We start from the raw sequence: 12,378 nt of genomic DNA, 5'->3' as shown, positions 1-12,378 counted from the left end.
CATCAAATAATAAACTGGCTCGGTCAGTCTCTTTGGTCTCCTCACTACCTAATTGCAGAGGTTTGGTGTGCTGGCAAGAACTTGGTGTGAGTGTACTGCCAATAATTGGCTGCTGTAACATCTTTCAAATGGATGCTGCAAGAGGCTCCCTAATGTCGCAAAGAATGTAAAGCCCTTTGAGGCTCAAAGAAAATATGGAGGCCCTAAGGTGATATGTTTTTTTTTTTTTTTTAATAAAGGCATGGTTAAAAAAATAATATATTGAAGCTATAAAATAATATATTGAGGGCAAAAGACAATATATTGTGGTCATTAAATATTCAAATGAGGCCTCAAGATGATATATATATATTGTTTTTGTATTTTTGACCATCATAGTTGAGGTTTGTACTGTAAATATGCTACAGTATTAAAGCTGGGATATTTTTTCTAATGTTGCTGGGAGCTTGTTCCTCTCTTATTTTTTGAGCACTGTTTATGTTTGGTGTGTGATTGTGCTTTGGTTGCTGAGCATTTACATTTGAGTCAAAACACAGCGCGTCCCAACCACAGATGCTGTGTTTTTCTTTGGTGCTAGCTGCTCGAGTCACTCTGTCTGCCTCAGTGTGTAGGTTGGTTCTGTGTGGCAGATAGGGACAGAATCATGTGACTACAGCTTGGTCTTAGCGTGATTTTAAAAGGACAGTACATGAGCACACAGCGGGGACATAACAGAATAAAAATTACTTCTGTGTGTGTGTGTGTGTGTGTGTGTGTGTGTGAGTGTAAGAGAGAGAGAGTTCACAAGAAAATATATCCAGGCAGAAATAGTGCATACTCTGGCCAAAAGATAATACTATAATATATAATAAATATAACATTTTATAGCCATGGAATAAAGTTATGGTGGCATCCATATATTATATTGTAGCCAAAATATATAATTGGGCTGCCTCAGTAAATAATCTTGTGGCCACAATATATTGTATAACCTTTTGCCCTCAATATATTAAGTTGTGGCATCAATATATTGTCTTGTACACTTGATATGCTGTCTCATGGCCTCAGTTTATTATGTTATGGCCTCAGTTTATTATTTTGTGGCCTCGGTTAATAATTGTGTATAACTGAGTTGTAGGATAATGTAGATTAAGAGTCTTGCCCATGAATATCTTATGTTACAGGGTGGTTCCTGAGCTAGGAACTGAACTCGAGTTTGCTGTGTGGAAGGCAATGTAATCATGAGTAATCCACACCAACAAGGAACTAGTAAGTTAACCGTCCAGCATTGATTGATGGAAGATGTCTAAAGAATGCTGTGATTTTGCATCTCAATATAGATGCAGAGTAGAAGTAAAAAATTATTAAGTTACGGCACCCCATAGCCACTCTGTAATTTCAGATCCAAAGTGCTGTACCACAAAACCAAAACAACACACACTGTTGCTGTCCATTTACTTACAGACTATTGGAACATGGCTCCAGGCTCTGAATGAAAATGATGCACTACAGGTTTGTTTTGAATGGTAATGGTGAGGGGTTTATTGACAGTGCGTTGGTTTATGGGTAGGAACAGAGTAATATTTGCTTCGAGCCAGTCAGGGTGCACTAACTCACTCTTATTAATACTTATGCATACAGAGATGCACTTCAAGTGCAGTAGAATAACACTAAGCCTAGCAGCTTTATGGCCAAAAGTTTGCACACACCTGAGACAACTCAGACAACTTGGCAAATGTAATATTATTTGTAAACAAAAACAATCATGATATGACCTGGCTTTGCCCCTTTTTTCTCAAACTGGCAACCTTCAAACTTTGAATTAACTGAACATTATGTGAAGCACAAGCATACATTGACCAGCATACATTTTAAAACAAGCAAATAACCCAGTATATTTAAATATTCAAGTGTGTTTATCTCATGAACATCAGATGATGCAATTCTATGTAAATCCAAAGAAAATCCAAGAAGCTCATATTTTCTTAAAGTGTTTAGAGCCGCCTCTCAGGCTACGTTATTTATTCCCCAACATATAAACCAGAATTTCCATCTGCAGTCCAGTGTGGAGCATCTTTTTTTTGGCTTCCTATTTTAATTAAACCTACACCAATCAGCCAAGATATTAAAATGTCATCCTTGTGGCTACACTCATTGTAAATTTTATCAACTCCATTGACTTTACATGTGCACTTTGTAGTTCTACACTACTTTCACCAAAGTGTCAGGACCCCCACAGTATAGATATGATTTGGGAGGTGGATCATACAAAACAGTACCATTGACGTGGTGGTGGTGTTTTAGGGTATGTTGCAGTGACACAGCAGTGATTCTCAAGATTTTAACCACTATGTCCACTCACTGTGCACTCAGACATACCTACCTTGTTTGCCCATCTTGTAGATGTAAAGTCAGTAACAGTAGCTCATCTGTTGTTGCATCCATCAGTGGACACAGGACACTGCTGGCTTGATATATTTTGTTTGGTGGATTATTCTTAGTCCAGCAGTGACACTGAGGGATTTAAAACTCCAGCACCACTACTGTGTCTGATCCACATATACCAGCACAACATAAACTAAGAAAACTGCTACCACGTCAGTGTCCCTGCAGCACTTAGAATGATCCACCACCCAAATCATACCTGCTCTGTAGTGGCCCTGTGGGGGTCCTCACCCATGAAGAATACAGAGAAAGTGTGTTTTTAAAAAGTATGCAGAGCAGCAGATTGACTACAGTCTGTATAGTCTGACTGAATGGGAAGTAATCTGTCTTCCAGGAATGGATGCATGCTTGAATGGATAGTATATAAGACATTTAAGCATTATAAATGTAAGCATTTGTAAGCATTTTATGCTTGGATTTATTTTTTGGTGCGACTGCATTTTTATACATTATTACTCTAAATGTGTGAATGCATTGCTTGTAAAACACGCAAAAAGCAATGTCCATGTTGTGAATGAGGAGTTACAGCAGCAAAAAACAGAGAGAGTAAGACAGATAGATCCAGGGAGAGAGTAACTAAGCACGTCCCGAGCTAAGCACAAGTTAAACAAGAGACCTGGGAACTCAGCAGCTGATAATGATACCTGCTGAAGCAACCATTTGTCATGGTTAAATTTGCTTAAATTGAAATAATACACTTATTATTCAAACTTATTTTATGTGTTCCGTTAATCCTTTTATGCAAATGACCCTCAGCTGTAATAGATCACCCTGTGACATGGGAGGACGAGCTGTGTTGTATCAGAAAAAGGAAGGGGGAAAAAGAAAAAGAAAACTGAATCAAATTCTGTGGAAAGAGCTTTTCATGACCTTGAGAGAAAGAGAACAACTGTTTATTTTTACTATTTCAGATTTTACCCCTAAATATTCTAATATAGACTAAAATAATGATAAAAAGTAGCTGTAGTCTAAGTAACAGATCTAATATTAATACTTGTAGTAGCAATAGTAGTTGAATAATAGTAGTAGAGTATTATTAGTAGAATATCTTAATAGTTTACTAGTAACAGTGTAAGTACTTTAGTTTTTAACATGTCTACACTTTGATCTCTTTTTCAGCTTCTATTCCTTTTTGCCTTTATTTGTTATAGTAATAGTTATTTTAGCAGAATTATTAGCAGATGTTTAATACTAGGAGTAGTGAGAGGAGTAGGAATTAGAAGAAGTAGTTGTAAATGTAGTAGTAACACTGTAAAACATGCCTATAGATTAGGTCAAACCGTGACAGTAAAAGGCTGTACATTCTAAAAAGTTTGAACACAGTTTTCACAAAAGTGATTAAAAAGGAAATATCCTGTAATATTCATTTTAGTGTGGAGTTTGGTGTGTTTTCCTCGTGTCCGCGTGGATTTCCTCCGGGAAACTGTCTGTGAGGAGTGTGGTGTGTTCTCCCTGTGTCCGCATGGGTTTCCTCCGGGTGACTGTCTGTGAGCAGTGTGGTGTGTTCTCCCTGTGTCTGCGTGGGTTTCCTCCGGGTGACTGTCTGTGAGGAGTGTGGTGTGTTCTCCCTGTGTCTGCGTGGGTTTCCTCCGGGTGACTGTCTGTGAGGAGTGTGGTGTGTTCTCCCTGTGTCAGCGTGGGTTTCCTCCAGGTGACTGTCTGTGAGGAGTGCGGTGTGTTCTCCCTGTGTTTGTGTGGGTTTCCTCCGGGTGACTGTCTGTGAGGAGTGTGGTGTGTTCTCTCTGTGTCTGTGTGGGTTTCTTCCGGGTGCTCCGGTTTCCTCCCACAGTCCCAAAACCCATGTTGGTAGGTGGATTGGTGACTCAAAAGTGTTCATAGGTGTGAGTGTATGAGTGAATGTGTGAGTGTGTGTGTGTCGCCCAGTGAGGGACTGATGCCCCCTCCAGGGTATGTTCCCGCCCTGCACCGCAACCCTGAATTGAATAAGCGGTTTCAGACAATGAATGAATGAATGAATGAATGAACATTAAAAAGAAAAATAAATAAAAAACATACACACAAAGATGCCATGGGGCAGAAAAGGCATATATTGTTCGTATCCATCAAATTCTGTTTCTTAATATATGAGTAAATGGGAAGAGAATGTAAATGATGCTTTATCACTCAATTTGCTAGCTCATCATTTCTGATTCATTGAGTTTAAGCTGGTAATGATGACAGTTTTATTATTATTCATTTTAAACTTCAACTGAAACTTAATTTGATTGGGCACTCCTACTGAAACCAGAGGACTCACAATGACTACAGTTACTTTTGAATGTTCCAAGTGAATGAATGTATTTTATAGAAAAAAAAATATTCAATATATTCATCTAATAAAATATCTCTCCCATTCCTTTCATTGCACATTAGATATACAGTAAAATAAGAGAGAAATGTGAGTTCAGAGACATCCTGGAACTCATTTCATCTTCATGGTACATCATACAGGAAAGCTATTTTCCAAGGTCGGGTGCCAGCAAAGGGCATTTCCAAATGAAACCACCTTCGAGCATGTCTTCCACTCACTCTGCCTAAGCAAGATTGATTTCTATGGTGTGTGAGTGATTTACTGAATGGGAGCTTGGGAATGAATGGAAGGCTGATCTTCCATATTTCCTGGGATGGCCAGGCCATTTCACATACCGTTACATTGGTACACTTTCCAAGAATCACTCGCAGTGAAACCGAGGGTGCAACAGTACCAGCAGAAATGTCACATCTCTTGTTATCAAGGATACAGTGTCACTTCTTGAATCTAATTTAATTAGAAATATATTGTTAGCTTATTTCAGTTGTTAGTGTACAATCAGATGTTTTGGTGTCAGCAACTGACACAAGTATAAACAATAATCAACAAGTATAACTACACTATGGAGCCCTGAATGTGATTTTTTTTTAAATAAGGTGTGGCCACAAAACAATATATTGAGGCCACCAAATAATACACTGAGGTCACAAGATAATATATAATTTTGTGACTTCAGTATATTATTGTGTGGCCTAATATAAAATTATTGGCCACAACATTTGATTCTGTGACTTCGGTATATTCTTTTATGACCTCAAATTTTTTATCTTGTGGCCATGCCATATTAAAACAACTGTGTCAACTTGGGGGCTCTGTAGTATTCTTCAATTTCCCATCATGTTAAAATATATTCTCTCCTGTTTTTAGAATCCAACCTTTGTCAGTGATTAACCACCTTAAAAAAGCAATACATTGGACACAGGTGTTCATGAGGCCACAAAATGCTGGATATATGGCTCCATTATATAACCTTCTAGGAGATGGTACTCATTGTGCATGGTGAATGTATCATGTGCAGCTGCTCTAGAACACCCTGTTTTATTTGACACATATTTGAGGTTCATACTAGCTGTGTGCACACGATTGAGTGCCTGTGTCCAAACTGGGTGCACATTATAGTAGCCAAAACCCCTCATTATAAGAATACTACCAGTTGCTATTCATATTTCACTGGAGGAAAAGCCATTTGCAGTTTTATAGTAGAACACGAGGAAGCCTCTTTTTTCTTGCAAATTTTTTGATGGGGAAATAATACCAGGATTACAACTCTGTCAAACTTGTAGTTATGAGTTTAGAGATTAATATTAATATGCTGGCTCCTATTTTTTTTTTTTTTTTTTTAAGAGCTTTTTTCACAGCCTTCCAGATTTCATGTCACTGCCGGGCTGGGGTGATAAAACGTGGGCTACATGTACTTAATTTCATTTTCTTAATTTCTTTCTATTCTCTTGCATATATTGTGTGTATTTGTCAATAACTAATGTTTATTTACTATTCTAAAATTCAATGCTTCATTTTGATTTACGATGTTTTGATCAACTGGTCACACCTCTAAACATAATGATGTCACAGCAGCTATGAGGACAAACTACTTAATAATGTATTTCAGGAGAAACACAGGATAAGGCAATGTCCAACATCTTTTGGGCAAATTATGTATGTTTTCAATATTGTTCAGGTAAAGATATGGAGGACTAATGACATATGGGAATAATTAATATTTTAAAGCAGTAGTATATTATTTGAGTGCAAATTTGGCTACCTATGACCCAAGTGCCAGGCCTAAGTTTGGTTAATTTCTAGGGGGAAAAATGCAAATAAAAAAATATGAACCTGATTTTATTCAAACACAGACACTTTATTAATAAGACAAACAGTCCTTAGCACCCCTGACTGCTGTAATTATTAAACTTTTTCAATTTTCTTTTTTCTCCACCTTGAGTATAATGGCTTTGCATCAGTTAAAACCAAGTTGAGTAAAAAATAAATAAATAATACTAAGTAAAGCCATATTTTTTTCCGTTAATCACCTCATTACTGGCTGATTATAGGTTTGATGAGGAACATGCAGGATGAGGAATGTTGTGGGAGAATGTATGCATGAGTCTGGGCACATACCCATCTGGGCTCAGAGAATTTTCACATACTTATTTCCAGAAGGGAATAATGAAGAAAGTAAAGGTATTAATATATGAATTATATGAATAAAAGAACAAACAGACGTACAAGCATTTATATATATATATATATATTAATCCATGAGTTGCAAGTGATGTCACTGTGTATAGTAGCCACCATATTGGATTCTTATTCATTCATCAACATACAACTCAAATACTCCACATTTATATATATTAAAATTCAAGAAAAATAAGTATGGATCCCTTACACATTTATATGTGTAAAGTTTTAACTCTCTATTTGTCTGTCATTCAGTAAAGGTGCTAGGGTTAGCCATACTACCTACATGGTGCATATAACATATAAGACTATAAATAGTTCACCCAGACAATGCACTAATTTAACAGGAAGACATGAACATATTAGCTGCATAAATGTTATTTTCGACATCTAACAAACTACTTGAGTGCAGAAACAGAGCAGTGTAGAGAGACATTTGGGATTTGGCCTCGGCTTCACTGTATTACGAAAACATCCCTCACTGATTACTCACATTTTTAGAGAAAGAGAACTACTTTATTAAACTTTAGGCCAAATAAGAGAAATAATTATGGTAGACAGTCATGATAAAATATTATCCTCCAAGAGTTTCACTCTCAGAGCACAGGGACAGCAGGAACTGATTTACCCAGTAAAAAAATGAGACAAAAAAAGAAGCTTGTGCTTGTAGGTTTTTTTTTTTTTTTTCACACCCTAATCCAAAACATGAGAGTAATTCACTTGTCACATCCGGGTCTAAACTGCTGCTCAGAATGGCCAACTTAGTGATTTGCCACTAGATTTAGTGACTTTTCAAACCTTCTGCTGAGTTATTAAAAAAAAAAAAAAAAAAAAAAAAGACTAGCACCAAATCTATTGAGTTTCTGTACAAATCTTACCTACTTCTTATAGTTGATTATAGCCGGTAGCAGAACTTGTTACAAAACACCTGTTCTATAATGCACAGCAGCTCACACAAATCAGAATGAGCTGTAAATATACAAATTGTGGGGCCAAAAACACACGTTTGCTTCTGTTCACGTTTAATTTACCCCTTTTTCTGAACTCCTGAACAGAGATCACAGAATTGATCAAGACATGTAGCTTTATTCAAACAGTAAACACTTATGAATGTATGGCAAGGGATCTATAGCATCAAATTATTTTATCACACAGCCCTCAACACAAACTAGTAACACAACTACCTGCACACCAATATCCAGTTGCCAAAACTAAACCCAAAATAAAAAACCAGAGAGCCCACCCTGCTTGGTATTGATTATTTACATTTTGAGCAGGACAACATTTAATCTTGGACTTTTAAACCATAACAGACACGTACAGCATCTTCAAATTCTGTCTTAAAAAATCACTTACTCTCTCAGAAAAGGCGATGCACTGGTGAAAAGCTCCAAAAGATATTACCTTGCTCACCATGCCACAGTAAACATGCCTTTATTTCCTGCATAATTGTAACACACTGTTTTGGAGCTCCTGGCACCCAGGCAATGGGAAGTTTTGATTTGAAGTCTTTGTGGATACAAAGCTGAAGGCTGAGTGCGGGGTCCTATTTCCCAAGGGAGGGGTATGATGCTGAACGCTGCTCTCCACAGCGATTCGCTTACAGCTTTCAGCAGGCGTCAGAAGTGATTGATGCCCTTTTTTCTGTCATTAAAGGTTCTCAATTGAAACTTAAATGATGTAAACAAGCCTGAAGGTGAATGGATGTCTTGGCCCAAGAGTATACATCAGTTTAAGCCTTGAATGATCATTCTACTATTTGTAGAACTTAAGATATCAAGTGTTAAAGTGGAGTAGTACAAACCACACTAGAATGAGCCAAAGACTGCATCTGGGCAAAGGGGTTAACACACAGATTCATTACAAGAGCAGAGAAATGCATTGGAGTGAGTATTCTAGTAGATCCTATGACATAAATGCTAATATGGCTAACAGAATATAACTTTTCTGTTTCTACTCATTATGCAACATGGTAGCATGCTTTACTCTTTTGACACAAAAAAGCAGTGGGCTTCTGTGCTTCAGGGTTTTGTGAGAGTCTCTCCAGCGCAGGGGGAATAGCTGTGTATGAGATGAATTTATCCCAAGTTTCCCATCAGACAATCGGTCACCAATATGGTCACCATGCCAGAAAAAAACACATGACTGCAGTTCATGGATAAGACCTCAAATTTAAATGACGTCCTTGCATATACAGTCACTGCCCATTTGATGAGCTCCACTGACCACACAGATGCACTTTGTATTTTTACACCATGTAGTCCAACTGTTGATCTGCATGCCTCTTATGCTATGCAACATAATTAATGTGTGCTGTTAAATAGAATGAAGTGGTGACCATCGCAACTGTCAAAGTTACTCAGACTTTTAAGTTTCGTAGTTTTATGTATTTATTTATTTATTTATTTTTGCATATACTTATGTACCGAAAGAGAGACAGAGAGAGAGACTGAGAGTGAGTGAGTGGGTGGGGTGGGTGGATAGAGGGAGAGAGATAGAAAGATACATCTGGACACTGATGTTAGATGGTTAAATGTGCAAAAGATGCTATCCTCTTTTTTTTACCTGCTCTGGGAAGAAAATAAGATTTTCATGGTGGAACAGCCAGTACATTGAAGTCACAAAATAGAATGAATAACTCGGGGCCTGGAGCTTATTTAACACTTGATGTCATGCAGCTAGATCATTTGTGCAGGCGGGAGAACTGGTTTGGAAAATGTAAAGTTCCTCGGAGTGGGAGAAAAAAGGAGCTCTATTCATCGAGAAGGCACTCTGGTATACGACCATGTGTCGTCTCGTTTTCCTCCATGACATTTCGAAGCAAAGGTATTTGTGGACATTAGCCTCAAATACACTCCCTATTGTCAAAAGGAAGAGTCAAGTTCTTCAAAACAGATGCATACTCAATAGTGGGTTTTATTTAAAGTCCAGCTGCACCCCTGTGGCCACTTTCATACTTGACTACTTGTGTCATTGTCTTATTTTTTCTACAAGTAAAGGACCATTCAGAGGGAAAATCTAACCAAATGTATGCATAGATATGCGCCACATTACAGTTCTTTTATTCTGACCACTGATCAGAAACATCAGTTTTTATTCTTATCCTTTACTCATCTTAGAAGATCTGGAGGTAGATATACATGGTATGAAGCATTTTCTTTTGTGCTGTACACACAAACCACAGTCTAAAGCTCATAATATGATGCTACCATTGCCACATCCATAGAACACACACATGTAGAGATACGGAGGATCATTCAAATGGAAAATCTAACCAAATGTATGCATAGATAAGTCCCTCATCAGAATCCTATGATCCGAACCAGTGGTCAGAAACAGCTTTGTTTATATATTATCTTAGGGTGTACTCACACTTGGACCAGTGGAATCACACTGTGCTGGAGTATGGTTGTCTTACACTCCCCCAATGGCCTTGACTTACATTTTGAAGTGGATCTTTGGACAATTTAAAGACTGAATGTGTGATGTTACCAATGGCACTACTAATGAGCTGATATACATGGAAAGATCAGGAATATTTAAAAAAAAATAAAAAGTCAAATCAAACCACATCAGTGTCCCTTCTTTTTGTTCAGCGATCAGAAACGTCAGAAACGTGCAGGAGTCTGAGCATCCCTAAATATGTGAATTAAGAAAATGATGAAATACTATTTTTTTTTTTGCCTGGTGCAATTATGCATATGTGCCAAGTGAGGGTGCCCAAAGATAAGAGAAAAATCATTGCATATATTGTAGATGCACCAGAGAGAGTCTTTTATGAGCTTGCATTTTCTCAAATCACAAGGAAAAAAAAAAGCAGCAATATTCAATGGGTAAATCTTATTTCCTTTGTGGCACATACACCTGAAGCATTCTAAGGAATACTAATAGTGAAAGGTGGTTCAGAACAAAATAAAAATACATTTATTAGTGACACTTGCTTTAAAACACAGTGATCAGCTTCTCATACCTACAGTTAGTTTATATGCTAATTCTTTGGGTTATTGACTAGGGTGTGCTTTAATCTGCTTTAATCTGAATCCAAACTTCCACATTATCATGAGGAGCTTAGATTACCTGTGTTTATGCATCTTGAATTGCTTTAGATTACAATTTTTTTCATCTTTTTTTTTTTTTTTTTTTAATCTTTCACTGCTGTGAAGCAAAGCAGATTTTCAAAGCTGTTAGCATCTCAGTTCTGTCAGATTTAAATGCATTAGCACCTGGTGCCCCCACTAGCATTATAGTCACAGATGTAGATAACAAGAAACTGAATCCTGGGGTTATCACACTGCTCAGATCATTTGCAGCATTATCAAAAAAAAAAAAAAAAAAAATCCACAGACCAATTTCAGGCTGCAGGAACTGAAGCCAGAGATTTAAAAGCTACACTCTTTCTATCCTTTCTGTAGCTCTATGTCTCTCACCCTCCATTGATACCCAATTTGTAAATACAGTTGTTTATAACGAGCTGCGTTCCGAACCAAAGGTTGGGAGGAGTGACCTCATCACAGCAGCAATTAATCACAAGAACGCGCCGAAGGTTTGCCCCCATTAATCTCATGACAATGAGGAGTTCATTAATTACATAGGCTTGAAGAGGGAGTCGCTTCCGTTTTGTTGTTTTTTTTTTTGTTGTTTTTTTTCACAGACGCTTTCTTCCACTGCCTAATTTTAAATGGCTCTTTCAGGCCATGATTGGCTCTACTTGTTTTTGCTTGGTTCCAATCTCCCCCTGTGAGGAATCAAATATGTTAAGGCTGTAGGGGTCTTCGACAGCTAAAAATAGAGCCGGACACACATAAGCAGCCCTCCAGGCTGTAATGAGTGGCTATTATTCAGTGTGAGTGTTGTACAGGAATACATTAAGTGTGGTAAAAACATGTGCCCCTTATATTCATATATTCAAACTGCCTGCCGTTATGCATGAATACTAATATATGCTAATGTCAAGAGTTAGTGCTGATTGGTTGCTTATCAGCTGCCATTTGCTTTTGTCATGTGTATACATGAGCAATCAAATGGGAAATAAATAAAGAAATAAATAGAACGTATACATAATCTCAAGCAGATTGATAATCTCAAGGCCAATCTGTGAACTCTTATAATTAGCATAAAAGCTAAATGTTCATAATAATAATGGGGTTTTATCCATTGGGCAATCAAACAAGAACCATCCCAAATGGGAATCAGAATACTAGTTCCAGTTTAATATTTACTTTTGTGAGATCGGTTTTAGACCACATATTCAACTGATTTCAGAGATCACAGTTTAAGATCTCCACAATGCAAGACCTCAGAGCTCTAGTAGACCCTTGGCATTAAGCATGTGACTTTAATCTCATGTGTAGCTGCTCTAGATCATGCTACTTCATTTCAGAATTTCTATGGAGATTATAAACTGGATTAGGAACACTCTACTTTGTATCCACACTCATTTTCCATTCTCACAGCTTCACTAA

The sequence above is a fragment of the Hoplias malabaricus genome, chromosome 11 (genome assembly GCF_029633855.1).
Source record: "Hoplias malabaricus isolate fHopMal1 chromosome 11, fHopMal1.hap1, whole genome shotgun sequence".
NCBI lineage: Eukaryota > Metazoa > Chordata > Actinopteri > Characiformes > Erythrinidae > Hoplias > Hoplias malabaricus.
Note: the sequence above shows the minus strand (reverse complement) of the source record.